Here is a 20,000-nt window from a genome sequence, read left to right on the forward strand (position 1 = left end):
ATTTTGCCAATTTTGCCAAACATTTCAAGTCATTCTGCAGTTGCAACATTGTTGACTGCAGTGTCATTATTATTATTATTATTATTATTATTATTATTAGCTAAGCTACAACACTATCTGGAAAAACAGGATGCTATGAGCCCAAGGGCTCCATCAGGGAAAAAATCCCAGTGAGGAAACGAAATAAGTAAAATACAAGAGAAGTAATGAACACTTAATATAAAATATTTCAGTAACAGTAATAACGTCAAAAAAATATTTTATATATAAACTATAAAGAGACTTGTGTCAGCCTATTCAACATATAAACATTCACTGCAAGTTTGAACTTCTGAAGTTCCACCGATTCAACTGCCTTGATTAGGAAGATCATACCATAATTTGGTCATGGCTGGAATAAAATTTATAGAATACTGTGTAGTATTGATCCTTATAAGGCATGGCTATTAGAAAGGATCTAGAAGTAAGCACCCACTGCCAAACTGTTGCTTACATCTCTGAGCGAAAATAGACACCGCTAGCATAGTGCTGATGGCTTGACGAGTTAGAAATTTACGCACATAGTTTGTAACCCTGCGCGTAAATGCAAAGGCGATAGTAATATTTCAGTTAATCGTGATTCGAATAGGCTACTGGGAATGGTTCTTAGTATTTATCTAAGATTTCAAATAAATTTCTCCTACCTAAATTTCTCTTTTAAGCACTCGAACTCGCTGTCAGATGGCTGTGTGCTTAAATTGATCCCCTTAAATCCCTTATTATTTATTTTTATTGTTACCCTGAAACCCAATGACACCAGCCTATATTCTCATTGGTGTTATAGGATTGTTTTAATTTTTTTTTAATATTAGAATAAAATATGCAATCACAGGAGGGTAGTTTAATGCTAGTCAAATAGAAAAATAGAAAAATTCCCATATCATTACATGATGTTAATCAAACCATTACGGGAGTATGGCATGTCAGGAAATTTTCCATGTGCCGAGAAAAACTCTGATGGTGAAAACATCAAATTACCATATCATTCGTAAGATTTAGGCTATGTCACAAACTTTGTTTGCGACCTTCATAAACAAATTATCTATGAAATATGAAGCACGTTAGTTTACTTTGATGATTTCCTTCACAAGGCTTATTTTGCAGTAGAGAGAGGAAGAGAAGGCATCACTGAGACTAGGGTACGAAATCTGGTTTGACAACAGTTGATGACTTGCCAAATTAACCCGAGGCATCTCTTATTGTCATGATAATTTTTTCTTTTCTTGTGTTTTGCATTTTGAATTTGGCAAAACTTATTTGGTAATTTTGTTTGAAGTAACTCGCGCTTTTCATATCGAAAATTGAAATGCAGTGTTAGAAAAACAAATTCCTTGGCCTTGGAAATCTTTTTAATCATGCCGCCAATAATGACAGATGTGTGTACACGTACGGAGTTGCACACACGAGTTTACTTTTTTTTTTTTTTTTTTTTTTTTTTTTTTTCAAATGGCCAGTCATATAAACGCATCTACTGGTTTATTTCTTATAATAATTCTCCCTGTAAATCTACTTATAATGAATATTGTTTGGAATGGAAAACTACCCATTTTAATAGGGCTTTGCTCGACCAGGCTTCTAAGCCCTGTCATCTTTATCCGACGAAATCAGCTTCCCCTTTCCCACCGCCTTGAGAACTAATCTGGTAATTTCCAACATTTACCGGTTACCACCTTGATTATTGAACGCTTCTTTTATTGCGTTGCTTAATAACTGTGAGTGTGTTTCTTCATTGGTTGATTTTGCTGGATTAACTTGATTTTCATCTTTCATCGAATGCTGAAATTTGGTATTATTGTTCAATAAATTTAATGAAAAAAAAATTTTCTCCGAATTATGTGATTTAATATGATCTTTATTATTATTATTATTATTATTATTATTATTATTATTATTATAAGCTAAGCTACAACCCTAGTTGGAAAAGCAAGATGCTTTAAGCCCAAGGGCTCCAAAAGGGAAAAATAGCACAGTGAGATGTTTATGCTTTCATTGTTCTGATCTAATTTATTCTGTTGTTAAGGGTGTGTGGTTGGACTTCTGACCCCATTTTTCCTCTTCGAAGGCAAATATGCCTGTTCTGAGGGCAAGTAGACGAAGAATGAGGCCTTGAAATTTGTTGTCAATTTGGCTGGCCATTTATTGTAGTGATCTCTTGCATTATATTGTTCGAAATGCTGTCCCACAACAATTTCTTGATTTGTGACAATGAAAATATTCATGCATTGGAGAGAGAGAGAGAGAGAAGAGAGAGAGAGAGAGAGAGAGAGAGAGAGAGAGAGAGAGAGAGAGAGAAATTTCTATTAATGTTCAATTATAGCCTTATGCGGATATCAATTAGATTTTAAAGAATAATAATTCACGTTATACCTTCACTTCCAAGCGTTAGCAAACTTTGAGAAAAAAAAAGCGTCAATTCATTACGAAATCCCATATTTTTTTTTAGGAAACATTCATTACTAGAACTTTATCTTGCTTATCTATCATTGCTGACTTTACGAGTTAACATGAGATAAAAAATAATAATTATTATTATTATTTAGACTAAACCAGATTAACTATGCGATATTGCAAAGAAAAGTCTATTAAATAAGGCATGGCCAAAGATGCAATGGATGAAGCCCTTAAAGGAAAGTGAATTTTGCCTTTTCTTCCTCTAATAAGAAACACGAACAAGTAAAGCCTTCTTGATTAAGTCAACAGATAGTTCTGTAACTCTACCGCAATAAATCTTGTTAGGTAAGGGTTACACAACACCCAATCTTAATCCGATATCTTCGGTGATGTTCACACTTCATTTTACCTTTTTTTTTTTTTATCTTTGGTGAAGGAAATTTTCAGTTTGTAAGTTACCCGTTTCTCATAGATATGTGATTTTACGCTAAAAGGCTTTCATTAGATGTAGGTCACACAATGCTAGGACTGTCTTTAAATACGGTAGAAATTGAGGGATAAACAACTAAACATAACAGTTTGTCAAGAAATAAGATATCAAATCAGAAAAGAGAACAAGCTGAGTTTAAGGTTAAGAAATCTAGGAAAAAAAAAAAAGCATATATGCACCCCTAAGCTATGCAAATCTCCCCGCCTTTGCAATTCGGCTGACTCAAGAAGAAAAACAAACTGATAATCAAATCTGCATAGCTTGTACGAAGCAGACTCAAACAAGGTCTTTTTTATAGTTATTCGTGAATTTTAATGATGTCTAATGTTTTTAGTTTATTCTTGCAGTAAATGTCTTAATTATGACCATGGTTTTTCTTGGAAAAAAAAATGGAAATATATTTTTTTTTAGATTTTGATACAATAGATCAGTAACCAAAAATCATCCGTTAAGCACATTTACGTATTGTATGATTCAAATGTGTAATTAAAATCTATATCAAGTCAGTCTTTTAAGAAGTGGGGTTCTTCCTTATGTCAAGATCACACCCTGAACGTGTCCCTTCTCTCTTCTCTCTATCTTTTCCTTAGTGACCTTTGCCAGATGATGGCAATAGGTTGCTTGTTTTCTTATCCTTCATAGAGAAGGAGGAAAATTTAACCGCGACGTAAATCCCAGCGATATTAGTTCTAAATTCTCAAGAAGGCTGGGGAGGAAAAATGAACTTTGCTACCCTACATCCAAGGGGCCTCATCCAAGGTACGCCTGCTAAATATAAATCTGGGCATGTGGCAGAATATCATTGACCTTCAAGGTATAAATAAGAAAGAGAAAAAGATTCAACGAATTATTATTATTTAATAATTCACATGAAAAGCTGTTCATTATCATACTGTGCTTATTGAAATTAGCATGGACCAGATTTATGATAATCGAGTAAAGAAATCCTTACTATTGAAAAAAAAATATCAAGAAAAATAAGCAATGTAAATCAAAGGAAATTCCTAAAACAAATTAAGTAAAACAATCTCAATCAAGAAACAAACGACAATTGTTTAATCAACTCCTTCGTGAATTATTTTACTTAAGTCTCTTTCGAAAACCGGACAGACAGAATCTCTCTGCTGCCATTTTTTTTCTTCTAGGAAACGTCCAAGCTACGACACACTCTTGGCCTCCACGCTGGCGCCAACGCCACAACAGACGAACCAATCTTACACGTGTCGCACTACCCAAGTCAAAACATGGCCCCGTCCTAGTACCCTGTCATACCGAGACGGTCTTGGTCATACCCTGTGGGGGAGACGCAGACGGAACCATCCTGGCACCGGCGCCAGCAGAAGAGCTATATACAAGATAATCTCTGCTTGTAAAGCCAAGAAGAAGCGTTACGCCATGCAATCGTCAATGCCAAATTCACTTTCATGTGTCGTTTCCTGTCAAATGATGTACTGTATATCCATGTGAATGACGGGTTCACATAAAGTACACATATCCCCTTGAAACAAATGCTGTAGAACCACATGATTGTAAGGCTTAGTTCATGTATCTTTTTTCATATATCTTTTCTTGCCAAATGATGTGGCATCACATAAATGTCAAACTCCCTTTTATATGTTCTTTTGAAAGAATGTGGAGACATGCAATTCCTTGAGTCTCCAATTCTTTTGACACTTTTCAACCAAGGGAGTTTGAATCAATTCATTAGAAAATAGAATGTACCTAGTGTTGCCCAGTTCGTAGGTAGGATTCTTGGTATTTACGCTAAGAAACGTTTTGTTTAAGTTAGGTTGTTCGTTTGTCTGTTGGTTGGTAGGGAGGGGAAAAACTTATTCGTGTATTTTATACGAAGCTTCACTAAAGTGGATCTTTACGACTGGCAGTAAGTGATCAGAGTTTGGTAGAGATAAGAAAAGTTTAATTAACATTTATGAATTTGGGCCATATGACCCAGCTCTGGGCCCTATGAGGCCATTCAGCGCTCAAGTGCAACTGGGGGAAGGGGTGGGGGTGGGGATGGTAGCTTCACAACTTTGAAATAAAAGAAGTTGGACAGAGGGAAAGAAGGTTTGTATCGTTGCTTGGTCGTTCCATGTTACCTGTTTAATTACACCAAACGATATTCATTGCCGGACCTAAGAAATTTTAACCCAGTCTGAAATTATGTACAGTATATTTAATAAATGCCACCCCCCCTCTCTCTCTCTCTCTCTCTCCTCTCTCTCTCTCTCTCTCTCTCTCTCTCTCTCTCTCTCTCTCTCATGCAATTGAAGGCACTTTTAATAGGATTTTGCTTTTATGGGTTCATTAGATTAATAAGAAACTTATTTTTTTTTGTCTTGAAAATCAGTATGAACGTCTTGAAAGTATGAAAAGATACGAAAAATAAAATATATTTGTAAAAGGAAATGGCAAATGTTCAAATGACGTAATGAAATCTCAAAGGCAAAATCACTAGAAGTATTTGGCACCAAACCCTATCAACAAGGAGCTTGATATTGCTGGACACAGTGAAGGAATGCTGTACTTTTAAAGCATAGCTTGTGTTAGCCATGACTGTCTTCGAAAAATGGTGATTGAGGGGTTCATCGGCTCAGAGGAGGGGTAAGAGGGAGGGTTGGAATGCCAACGGGAAGGCTATGACAAGGGCGGATGGCAATGGGGGTTTGAAGTTGACCTTGAATGGTAAAGTATAGCAAGTCAGTTTTAGCATTTCTTGGGGCTCAACTGCGTCCGAGCCAATGCCAACATAAGACTCGGCAAACAACCAAATGGTAGTGTTTTGTCTTAGACAAAAATAACTGGGGTGTGAATTATCAATTAAAGACTTAGTTTTCTGTAATTTACAAATGCAATATATCAGGATTACTCCATTAAGGAGTCGTCTTGCAATACTTTAATAACGAATATGATGCTAAGTTTTTAATTGATAGTAAGAAATTTGTATTCCTATCCGAAATGACATGTCGCATGTCAAGTCATAGTTGTGAAATGAGTTAATTAAAAGTTAAAGAAAATTGAAGGTAAAAAAACTAAAAAATCTTTAAAACACATTCCTTTGTCACAGGAACAAAAGAATTGTGTTTGAGAGAGAGAGAGAGAGAGAGAGAGAGAGAGAGAGAGAGAGAGAGAGAGAGAGAGAGAGAGAGAGAGAGAGAGAGAGAGAGAGAGAGTTATTTCCTGAGTGACCCATTCTATTTGCCAAAACGTAAAGCAAGGGAAACACTGCCAGATCAACTACGCAACTCTTTGAAGGCAACAATAATACCACTGAAACTATCCAAGCAAACTGTATACGTTCTTGCACACTTGTATTGTTTTTAGCGTACATTTACTAAATGATAAAAGATATTCTTCATTACTTTCTTTGAATTACATGAATCTAAAGAACGGAAACCGAATATTGAGCAATAAAAGTAGCAACGTAACTCTGAAATGTGCCATTAATAAGCCACAGGATAAGATAATGTCCGAAGACTTGGAATGTTGGGTACTTTTAAAAAGAAAAACTATATGCTAAACATTTGATCAATAAAAAGTAAATTCACACATATAGACACACACACACACACACACACATATATATATATATATATATATATATATGTGTGTGTGTGTGTGTGTGTATGTGTGTCTATGTAATACTGTGTATGTATACATATATATATATATATATATATATATATATATGTGTGTGTGTGTGTGTGTGTGTGTGTATGTATATGTATTACATATACATATAAAGCAGTCAGTAGTGGGATAATGAATTTCTATATCCGAGGAAGAATAAATGGAATTGCATTATGGTATAGTAGTTCAAGAAAGATAACGGCGTAAAAATACACAAGATGATGGAAGAGATAATCAAGTAAAACACTGATCGAAAAGCTTGTTATCCCAAAATAATCTGTAGGATTAAGTCGACGCAATTATCTCAAGATAGGAAAGTGTTGATGAGGAATATGTAGATAAAGTTCATCATGAAATGAATACTAGGATAGAAGAATTGTAAGCAGTGGTAAGTGTAAATTTCAGAATGTTTTCGGAAGTGAAGATTACTGGTAATGAAGATGCAATTGATCAGTTTCAAAAGTATATCAGGCAATTATTAATCTGAATGGAAAAGTAAGAGAGAGAACAAAAAGTTGATAGAAGAGCAGTGTCCGTTGAGATATCAAAATTATTTTGTGCAAAAAGTTCGGGAATAATGGAAAAAACGCCGTGTTGGTATTGATTAAGGATCGTATCAAATGTATATATATATATATATATATATATATATATATATATATATATATATATATATATATATATATATATATATATATACATTGTCTCAGTAGCATTTAAATATCAAAGATCACATTTGTTGTCTTCGTACTTTAGGGGCCACTAAGTCATTAAATTGTAAATGCAAACATACCCAAAATGTGTTAATATACAGTATATAGATATATAATTCATATGTATATATATATATATATATATATATATATATATACATATATATACATATATTAAGTTGCATATAGATTTTAAACATAAAGTTTCTACAAGCTTTTCGTACAAACTTATATTTTATCTATAGACTACGATGCTTCTTATATATACTGGTACATAGTTGCTTTAACAAATCGTGAAGGAACACATAATGATTGCAGTTTGAGAAACACTAGGTCTCACATTGATAGAATATTATATTAGTTTTTCCTGTGATTTGCATTTCTAGTTACTCTTTGTGCTTGGAATAACTTGGCGCTGATCGGTAAACGATGAACAGTCCAATTTGAATTAAAAAGGTATTAATGTACCATGATGATTACTACTAGTGCAAAGAGAAAAATAAAGACCAAGTAACAGAATAACTCAAGCAGTTGGTGGACATATTCACGTTAAATATTTATGTACTGTACGTTATGAAATACGTTCACGTGTAATTTCGTGAAGAGTCCCAGTAATTAAATAAAAAGTAAGCCTCGTTAAATTTAAATGAGTGTCTTTTTCTTTAAATTTACCATATACTGAAAGACATGAAGGTAAGAGGAAACCCATTAATATCTTAAAAGATTATAAAAATATTAAAATTATAAGTTGAGTTTAGAAAGTCGATGTCAATTGTACTGAATTTAAAATTCCATTGAACCGGTTTTAAGCATTTTTTTGTTTTTGTTTTTGCTTTGCAGAATTTTATTGCTTTTATTTTATTTTTTATTTATTTTTTTTTTCTTTGCAAACCTTACGGTAAACGTGAACTTGATGCACAGCTACTCGCTTTCTAAAACCGTTACTGGAGCGGCATCATTAAGAAACGTCTTTTACAATGTGATATTTTATTGCTCTCTGATTTATGATCCAAAGTAACAATTTGCTCCTGTTTATGATAAATATTTTAGCCTTCATTTCATAATTGTTTTACTCCATTTCATATCTTTTCACGATTAACAAGGTTTTTTGTCTTAGATCCTATATTCAATTGGGAATGTAATTAGAATATCCATAAAATATCTGATCAAAGACGAAAACCATGGTAAATATGTAAAAATGTGAAATGGAGTCGTAAAAATTATGAAGTGAAGGCTAAAATGTTTATCATAAATTGGAGGAATCTTTTAATTCCGAACATAAATGAGGGATCTATCAAAAATCACATTGTCTAAAATGATTTTTAGCGATTCCGGTCCGGTTTCTTTTAATCTATCTATCTATCTATATCTATATATATATATATATATATATATATATATATATATATATATATATGTATGTATATATATGTATATATATATATATATATATATATATATATATATATATATATTGATTGATTTAATGTCTTTTTCACGGATGATATATTTTTTTTACTCCAAATTTAAAATTGCTATTTAAATTTATTAATCATGATAGTAAGCATTCCCATCTTTCTCGGCTTCTCAATATAATTTATTCTCCAAGATTCAATAAATAAAGAAGTGATAGTAGTTTTCTCCCTAATTTTCGTCGTTCTTATTATTGTTGAGCACTGGTGTGATGATTTTAACAGCAATACTGACAACCTTCTGTAAATTATAATAAAGATGTGCAGTGACTTTGTACTCTCTTGATTATTATTTTGTTTGGTGCGGTTAGATCTGATATCTCGACAGTAGTAATAACAGATACTTCTGATAGGACTTAGAAAATTAATTAGGATATAATTTTGAGCAACTAATGAAAAGTATTTTTTACACGTTGAAATGGTAGCGGGTTTGGACTAATAGAATAAGTGCGGTGTCATGACACAGCCAAGGTATGACGTAATTTCGTTAGAAGCGTAAGAAACATTTGCTTCATGTAGCAATGCTTTGACTGATCTCTACTTGAATCTATTACTTCATTTAGATGTTATACACTACTCCATAGAATGTACCCTATATCACGTATTTCTGAATGAAGACACAAATCGACCTGGCAAGGTTTTCCAAACTTCTGTTCGACCTTGCTAACTTAAGACTGATTCACGTAATTCACCTGTGTGAAATGTGATGAAGAAAGAAATTGATAATAGTGATCTTAGCTGATATTCTTTATATACATAAGCTAGCTGATGAGGATGAAGTCTAAAAGGATTACGGAAATGATAATGACATTGGTAATCATACTGCAATATATATATATATATATATACATATATATATATATATATATATATATATATATAATTATATATATATATATATATATATATATATATATATATATATATATATATATATATATATTGAGGTAGGTTGTTGCTCTTGGCAAGTTTCAGAGATAAAATAAATATGACAACGAATAAACGAATACTCTTGACATCTTTCATTTATTTTTTTTTATTGTAACTTTTCAGGACTCATCTCATTTTCAAGGGGTAAAGGAGACATACAAATCATTATAAGAAAACACCAGTTCATTATAAAATATAATTACAATTTAGATGAGTATGTATAAAGGATACAAAGATAAATGTTAAAAACAAAAATAATCAATTTATCTTTTTATATTTTGTTTATTTCCTTTTAGATTGTCATTGTATTTTATGATGAACTGTTTTTTTTTCTGAGTGTTTTCTTGTAATGTTTTTTGTCTTTTTTTACCCTTGAAAGTGGCATGAGTCCCGAAACGATGGCAATAGTAAAAAGGACAGATGTCAAGAGTATCAGTTTTCCTATTTATTTTATACATACACATTTTATACATACACACTATATATATATATATATATATATATATATATATATATATATATATATATATATACACACACACATATATATATATATATATATATATATATATATATATATATATATATATATATATATTATAATTTTGAGTCTTAGTATTAACGGATGAAATAATTTGTCTAATGAAGAGCGTTAATTAATGAGGAACAGCAATAAATAATTTTGAAGGTCAACTTCAACTCTATCTGTCGGAACAGCTGGTACGCTCTCTCTCTCTCTCTCTCTCTCTCTCTCTCTCTCTCTCTCTCTCTCTCTCTCTCTCTCTCTCTCTCTCTCTCATATGACAAATTTTAGAAATAGCTCATTAAAAGTTATTGTCTACTAGAAATGATCATTAAAAAAGTAGAAGCAGACAAACATGGAAAAGTAAACAGAGTCCCATTCTTGGTTAAACACAAGGACACCAACTCACCTGAGTTATTATATACATTTTTCGAGCCAGATCAGGCAAATCTGCCAAGGACTGACCCAGGCTCAAGGCAATGAACGACCCTCTCTCGGGGTATAGTTCACTGTTCACTCTGGAAATGGTTGACCTCAGAGATGCCATGGAGGGCCTGGAACTCAGCCCTCCGAAGGACGGCCTGGAGGATAAGCCCGGCGCGGACACCGTTGAATACCGTAGGCGACGCTCTTCGTACAGGGGAAATTTGTCCCTCTTTTCATCGTTGTCGACGCGAACGGTGCCGTTCTCTTCATGACTCTGTAGGGTTACTGGAGATGCTAAGGGCGCTACCTCCTCGGCTGCCTCTTCCTCCTCTTCTATTTCAACCTCAACCCCCGTAGAGTCCTTATCCTGGAAGGCCACATGCTGGCCGTCTTTGTCTTGTTGTATGGGAGGCATTTTCGCCAGTGTTTGTAATCAGTAGAAACACTTCAATTTAAAATGAACACAGAAATATCAAACGCACCGCAAATATTCAGGCATGTATGCCCATTATCAGTACCAGGATTAATTGCATGTGTAAATTAGTTGCTAAAACCGGCAGAAAATAGCGAAATGACAAGTATAGTCCACTGATAACTTCACTCTTACAACACAACGTAAGAGAACCACCGATGAAAAATATCACCACCGGGAGAAGGGAGATAAAACTCAGTGAAGAGACGTGAGCGAAAACCACGCTAGGTTCTATACTCGACGCTTGTTAGGGGAGCTCTAACACGAGCGCACTGGTGTCGCAGCATATATTCGATGACGCAGGTGGCTGGCTGCTGCTCCTCTCCTACGTCCGCGGGGCTTTGCACAAAGTTGCGGCGCTGCCAAACATTCTCTTGTCTTCAAACACATCTTTTGCCACTCACATAAACAGGCCGGTATTTTTTAAAGGTCAACACGTTGTCATCAAAGATATTTCTTTTCTGATCCATGGACCATTGCAGTAAATTTCCGAGCATTAATAGATTTGGTTCATTTCAATAAGATGCCTACATTTCTTTTCAGGTTTCTTTAGTTTAAAAGGAAATCTTATCTCCGGTTTTAACAAATGTATTCGAGGTTTATGTACATGACAGGATGTGAGTTTTGTATATGTACAGCATATACACATGTGCATCCTTATACTAGCATATATAAATAAATATATATATATATATATATATATATATATATATATATATATATATATTTGTGTGTATATATATATATATATATATATATATATATATATATATATATATATATATATTATAACACATTAGGTGGAATGGCTGGGTATTATATATGTGTGTATATAAATATACACACATACATATATATATATATATATATATATATATATATATATATGTGTGTGTGTGTGTGTGTGTGTGTGTGTGTGGGTGTGTGTGTGTAGTGTGTACAGTATTTATACCAATCGTCTTGTCGACAGAAAACAAGATTGATGGTGGGAGGAAGAACAGATAGACCCAATAGATACTGTAAAAAATTAAGTGGAAGAATTACTGGAAGCGAAGTGTGTGGAATTGAGATGAATGACACAGTCTTTGTGGGTTCCCAGTGTTGTTGATAAGCTTTCTGTTTATGCATATGAAGCAGATAATGTGGAATTATTTTGCATCAAGAGCTTATTGTCGATACGTCTGTTTACGTATAAATTTGTTTGTAACCATTCACTTGTGATTCTGTAGAGAGGAAACAGCCTCATATGTGTGTGTGTGTGTGTGTGTGTGTGTGTGTGTGTGTGTGTGTGTGTGTGTGTGTATGTAGCTTATAATTATTTTACTAACTTTTATTTATAGCAAAAATTTGATTGTTTATTATTTAATATCCCCGTTTTTACGAGCGTTTTTTATGTAGGCATACCAAATCGCATCCGAGAGGATTTTTTAATAAGAAATATCGTGAATTATGTTAAATACTATATTGCTGACACAAGTGAATGTTCAGTTGTTGCCCATATATCAGAGCTAGAAATTGTTTAATGAAATCCATACCGATTCCAAAAAATCTTTTGAGCAACATGTAGACTTGCTATTGTTGTCTTAAGAATGTCCAAGTATTAAATTCAAAACTTAATCCCCATGCAACGAGTGATTTTTCATTTTAGGATTTAAATTTATTAAAACATTCGATCATCCAATATTCAACATTAACTAACGTCTTAGGGCCAATATTAATCAATAATAGTATGTTGCTTTATATAAACATCTGAATTCTAGTTTAAGGTTTTAACTAAACGTACGTTACAGGAACATTGTTTTTTTTTACTTAAATTACAAACACACTTCTCAAAGTTAACAAGAACAAAGACTTACAAAACAGTAAGCATCGCAGCAGAAATTGCAGCGTGGTATTAAAACTGCAAAGTACAGTACGAGCAACGTCCTCCTAACCTGTTTGGAAGGGACGTCACCAGGGGCGGATTATCATTTTATGGCGTACCTGTTCCCCAGCAGCCAGACCTCGCTATTATACAATTGTCATCTAATCTTTACCTTTAATTCAGTGGTTGACTCTTCGTGGAAGTCTGTTCCACATGGTTGTTACGATTCATTGTGCAGTGACGACAAAGGTGTACATTCTTTTGCAATGAAACGTCGTCATTTTTTACTAAGAGGAATAGACTATGTTTTACTGCCTGCGCAATTCTTGCATAAAGCCTATATATTGGAAATTCATCGGAAGCCTAAAATGGGCATAAAATTTCACCGCTGTGTTGACGTTGTAGAAGGAATTGACGTTTTACTCGCGAAACTATCCTATTTTATTTTATTTTGTATTTTACCGATGTACGTGCGTAAATGCACGACGAAATCTCTCAGATATGACGAGGTCTACCTACTAGAACGAAAGGGGCCATATGGGGATACGGTAAAGCGGTTGGAAGAGTGCCACTACTTTCCACCAACACTCCACTGACCTACTCAAGGAAGAAAGAAAACATAAGTGGAATCTTGCTATAAACTCCATGGGGTCCTCTTCACAAATAGTTAAAAGTTTAATTCTTGTATAATACATACATACACAAATATTACACGAGTGTACACCTAAATCACCTCTCAGGAGTCACGAGGAATTTATACTTAGGTTTCTCTTCTTTTCTCTCTCTCCTTTGAGGGGGGTCGCTTGAGTCCTGGTTGGAAGTGGTGGCACTCTTCCAACTGCCTTGTCCGTATCCCCATAAGCCCTTTTACGTAGTATTCGTCACATCTCATAAAAGGACCTAGATCCCTGCGTGCGTTCACGCACGTACGTACAGTTGTTAATAAATAAAGAAACAAACTAGAGCAAGTTGGGAAGAAAAACACCCATCGTGTCTGTCTTTTTAACAGCTGTACCGGATGGAAATAATAATCATTCAAGTATGGCTAACGGAAACAAATAGATTCACGAGTACACTGTTCTTCAGAAATATTTCAAGATATTTTGATTATATATGTTGAAAAAGGGAAAGGACGTATAAACGTAATAAAAGTATTAGTTTACATTTACGAACACAGAAAGCTGTAAGTTTTATTATTATTATATCCGATACTGAGCGGGTGGAAGGGAACCTCAGTTTAATAAGGAACTGGAGAATTACGACAACGCCAAACATTCTTAAATTTATTTCCGTCACCAACAAATAACAACGTTTCAAACATCTCTGTGTTCATAATCATGTTCCTGGGTAAAACAAAGTAAAACAATAAAGAGCAAACTGTACATAAATATTGTAAACAAACAAATAAATTCTAAGTTAGAATGGGAAAAGGCATAATTAGGCAATCTTCAAAGGAAAGCTAGAAATTTCTTGATTAAGTTGTGGCTTTTTAGATTTTATAAAGATTGACTCTGCTATTCTTATTTCATTTTCATATGAGCCTCTGTATATTATTGAAAAGTTGTCCAAAGAGAATGAACACTTACAATCCATTTCGCAATGGTCTCGTATGCTGGACTGTAAAGGTTTGGACAAGGCTCTGCCAGTTCGGCTGCTAATTCCCTTGTGATCTTGGTAGCGAGAAAAAACGCATTTTTTCGTGGAGCCAATGTAAGCTAATTGGCAATTTGGACAGTTAAACAGGTAAACCACCATTGATTCAAAGGTCTTTTGCAGCTTTTCTTTATGGTTAACAAAACTTTTTATTTTGGAGTAATTATAGAATATTAAATTCGGTTTAATTTGTGGTAGGTATTTACTCAGGATACATGAAATCCTGAGTAAATACCTACCACAAATTAAACCGAATTTAATATTCTATAATTACTCCAAAATAAAAAGTTTTGTTAACCATAAAGAAAAGCTGCAAAAGACCTTTGAATCAATGGTGGTTTACCTGTTTAACTGTCCAAATTGCCAATTAGCTTACATTGGCTCCACGAAAAAATGCGTTTTTTCTCGCTACCAAGATCACAAGGGAATTAGCAGCCGAACTGGCAGAGCCTTGTCCAAACCTTTACAGTCCAGCATACGAGACCATTGCGAAATGGATTGTAAGTGTTCATTCTCTTTGGACAACTTTTCAATAATATACAGAGGCTCATATGAAAATGAAATAAGAATAGCAGAGTCAATCTTTATAAAATCTAAAAAGCAACAACTTAATCAAGAAATTTCTAGCTTTCCTTTGAAGATTGCCTAATTATGCCTTTTCCCATTCTAACTTAGAATTTATTTGTTTGTTTACAATATTTATGTACAGTTTGCTCTTTATTGTTTTACTTTCTTTTACCCAGGAACATGATTATGAACACAGAGATGTTTGAAACGTTGTTATTTGTTGGTGACGGAAATAAATTTAAGAATGTTTGGCGTTGTCGTAATTCTCCAGTTCCTTATTATTATTATTATTATTATTATTATTATTATATTCATGTGGCCCAGTGATCACCAGCTTTACCTCATCGTCTAGTCCTGAGATTAGTCGAAACCGAGCAGGAAAAGACTTGGGTCGGTTTCTTGGTGTTTTCCTTGTTGATCTAAGCAATACATCGAGTGCTTAGTGGATAGACGAATGTGGTGGAAAAGGGCTAGGGACTTGCAACCTCATCCCGCGAGACTTGCTGGTAACAGAAAATTTTACACCTTTTGTAGCTATACTGTTAAAGAAGAAAATGCAGATAGTGGATATATATATATATATATATATATATATATATATATATATATATATATATATATATAGAGAGAGAGAGAGAGAGAGAGAGAGAGAGAGAGAGAGAGAGAGAGAGAGAGAGAGAGAGAGAGAGAGAGAGAGAGAGAGAGAGAGAGTTGTATTTATTTTACTGCACACCCCCCCCCCTTTAGAATGGGTAGGTGCCAGTAGAGTTCAAAGATCATGCTGTGACCAAACTGTAGAATGGTCTTCCTAATGCAACAGGTGAATCGATGAAAATTGAAACTTGTTGCATGTGCTTTTCTTTTATATTTTAACTTCCATTAACCTTAAAGAAAAAAAACCACTTAATTTCTCATATTTCCGGACTGGGCTGTTTTTCCTGTTTGAACATTAGTGTTAGGTGGCATACTGCTTTTCTATGGCTAATAATAATAATAATAATAATAATAATAATAATAATAATAATAATAAGGATAAATATTATTAATATTATTATTTTTATTTTTATTATTATTATTATTATTAATATTTTTATTATTATTATAGCACTCGGTTAGTCATTATTGGCCAGGTGGCAAAGATTTGTGTCCCCTGCTTCTGAACTATACATTCACACTTTTCCATACGTACATGAACAATGATTTAGTCTACGCATTCCTTTGTGTCCGTTAAACATCTACAGTTACTTTCCTCTTGGTAAGGGTAGAAAAGACTAGCTATGGTAAACAGTTCTTCTAGGAGAAGGACACACTAAATCAAACCATTGTTCTCTAGTCTTGGGTAGTGCCATAGCCTCTGTACCATGGTCTTCCACTGTCTTCGGTTAGAGTTCTCTGCTTGAGGGTACACTCGGGCACACTATTCCATCTTATTTCTATTCCTCTTGTTTTGTTAAAGATTTTATAGTTATATAGGAAATGTTTATTTTAATGCTGTTACTGCTCTTAAAATGTTTTTTTTTTCCTTTTTTCCTTTCCTCGCTGGGATATTTTCCATGTTGGGGCCCCTGGGCTTATATCATCTTGCTTTTCCAACTAGAGTTGTAGCTTAGCAAGTAATAATAATAATAATAATAATAATAATAATAATAATAATAATAATAATTTGTGGTATCGAATAATCCCCAAATAATGTACAAGCATCTTTATATGAAACCTATTCTATCATCCAGAATTGTGTCAAATATGTACGAATTCATATCATCAATAAGATGCAGCAAACAACTTCATTTGTTATCAGCAAAGGAAGCGACATTTAGACACTCGAATGCGCGTGGTCATGCGATAAACAGTGGTAAGACTTACTACAACTTATCAATATCTAGAATTTTATCTTTACGTCAGGTGCTGTGATAAGCGTTGGAGCACATTGGGCACACGTGAGGAGAGAGAGAGAGAGAGAGAGAGAGAGAGAGAGAGAGAGAGAGAGAGAGAGAGAGAGATTTTATTAAGAATAAATAGGGAAATAGGGCTATCTATTCATTCAAGATGCTTTTCTGAAGAACGAACATGGGCTATAAGCCTATAACATTTTAGTGTCTATGAAGTTTTCTTTTATAGAATAAACCAATGGGGGACCAGATGACTCGCAAAATTTTGAAAAAGACCAAGTATCGTTTGTGAGAAGAGGTCGCTTTTATAATTTTTAAATAAAGTACTGGGTACAGGAGTGATATCAATTAAAGAGGAAAGTTTTAAAGCGTTTTAGGCTTAGATATTGTCACCCAATATGTCTTGTTGAAAATATACGGTGAAATTTTGTGGAATACGAGTAAAAAAATAATATTCGGATTAACATTAATGACAATTACAACGATAAAATACTATTTTTGAATGTGGAGATTACTCTCCCAGGAAATTTCATGCATTGAATATGGAAATGAAATCGACTCCCAGGTTAACGATGCATATTGAATATTCATTTGCAGACTCAAAGAATTCAGACCTCTGTTCGTGTCTTAGTCGCCGAAAGAACACAAGGAACATACTATAGAATATGAAGTAAATCAGAGACGAACTCATCCATTATCAATGTAAATAATATGTTCAACCTCGATTAAGATTGGCATATATATCGAATACTTTTGTCATTTAGCACTGCAAGTTTAGCCAAGGTATGCAGAAGTTTTACACAAAATATTACCACTGCTGTAAATTTATGAGTAAACAGAATAATTTATTAAAAAAAAAAAAAAACTGCTAAGTAAGATTATAACCAAGTAATCTCGTAGGTGATACCGCTGTCTTATTCACAGGGTCTTTGCAACGTTCCATCTGTCGCCCAGCTGCATTTGCTTTACAGTATATGCTTCTACATTACATCCCTTTTTATTTCATTTTTTTCTACCTTGCTATCCAATCTCTTCTAACTTTTACCTTAAAATGTAACAAGGTCTCAACGCTGTGGGCTGAATTGCCCAAATCCAATCCAGACATAAGGAAGTGCTTATTGCTACTAAATGAGTTTATTGAAAATTGTATGACGTATGCAAAGAGTACAGATAGATATTTATGAGAAAGAGAATCTAAAAGGAGCAACGACATATACGGAAACTAATTACAATATACCACTGTCACTGTGAAATCTTGAAAAAAACAATTGTTAAAATTGTTAATGAAATTTATCTATCCAGTATACATGACAATATAAACCATCGTAAGGGATAAAATTAACTCTGCAGTGGAAAGCATATCTAACTAACTAGGAAGTAGTGAATTATATAAGCTATTGGTTCAATATGCAGATATCTTACTGCAATTGGTTACAGGAAAATTTTTGTGTGTCCCAAATTAAGCCCATATCTTTTGTTTCCTTCTTCAAATCTTTCAAGTTTTGGCTTGGATTCCAATTCGATTTCCTATCGTTGAATTCTGATTTCGTAGTCGATAGTTACACACATTTTCTTTTTCTTGAAAAACGGTAGAAATCTTTTGCATTTTTCGACCAAACACATAATTTTCAATCTATATTGATAACATGAAAACTACCGGGTTTGTCCTATACCGATATGAAACATCTATATCCATAAAAAAAAAAATATTAAATTGAATTTTCCTGTTTGGAATGATATGGGTGTACTGTATTTCTATTCCAATGTTTGATCATTGTGGCGGGCAGGCAATATTAAATAACAACTTCGCTACAAATATGTTTATTGATTTTATAAAAGTGTGAAAATTATAGCCCATATTCATCAGTCTAATTTAATACATAATATTGGTTACTCCAGTCGAAAGTAATCGTTAGAATTAGAACTTTTGACCTACTGAACAAGCAATGATTAGACCTAATCAAATTACTTAGGATAAAGTTTTCTTTAAGGAACATCACGTTATTGAAAGTGGCAATCTAGGTTAAGAATTTACATCAACCTGGTTGTAAAATGCGAAAGAACGACCACCAATATCGCTTAATTTTGTTAATGCAAGAAGGTGAATAGCGCAGTACTTAGAGAGATAGGCTGAACGAGTTAACACAGAATTATTTATTGTTAAGAGCATATTGCTTTTAGGTGAAATCATTGCCAATGACGGGAAATATTTCCATGTTATCGACGCCAAAACAACGGGTAAAGAATTATATGACCAGTGCATTTTGACTATAGGTATAAAAGTAATTAATTAAAATTACCAACGTTAATGAGGTAAAGTTAACTACCGTATCACTTTCAAATTCCTTACGAGTCCTTTCCCTCTACGGAACAACTATTCAGTTAGGGCTGCATTTCAGTCCAGGGAAGATCCATTCCAACATTGATTTCCAGTCATTTATGTCAGGTGGTGAAGTAGCACGCGCTTTGTGCCAGTGGAATTTAAGGACATTTATCTCGTGAGTGGTCCATCTGCGGACTTCCGGTGTTAAGGACAAGGTAGTGGAAAAAGCAAAGTAGGTAAATATTTTTTCTTTCTTCAAGTCATAAGAGTTGATGAAATACTAAATCGATGTGATGTATTACTTTATATTATTTTTTAATCAATGGTGCCTAGAATGTCTAAATTATGTGACCGAATCAGTTATATGGTAGATACCACTATCAACAAACTGGTTTTGTGACAAATGTAATGCTATCGAAATTGGTAAATAAATTATATATAGTTGCGTAAATGTTCAAAACTTATATTTGATATTCAAGTAATATATATATATATATATATATATATATATATATATATATATATATATATATATATATATATATCATCCGTAAATTTCATAGACCTGATAATTTTCCGTATGATATAAGAACAGGTATTCAGACGAGGAATGTGTTT

The sequence above is a fragment of the Palaemon carinicauda genome, chromosome 4, assembly GCF_036898095.1.
Source record: "Palaemon carinicauda isolate YSFRI2023 chromosome 4, ASM3689809v2, whole genome shotgun sequence".
NCBI classification, from domain to species: Eukaryota; Metazoa; Arthropoda; class Malacostraca; order Decapoda; family Palaemonidae; genus Palaemon; species Palaemon carinicauda.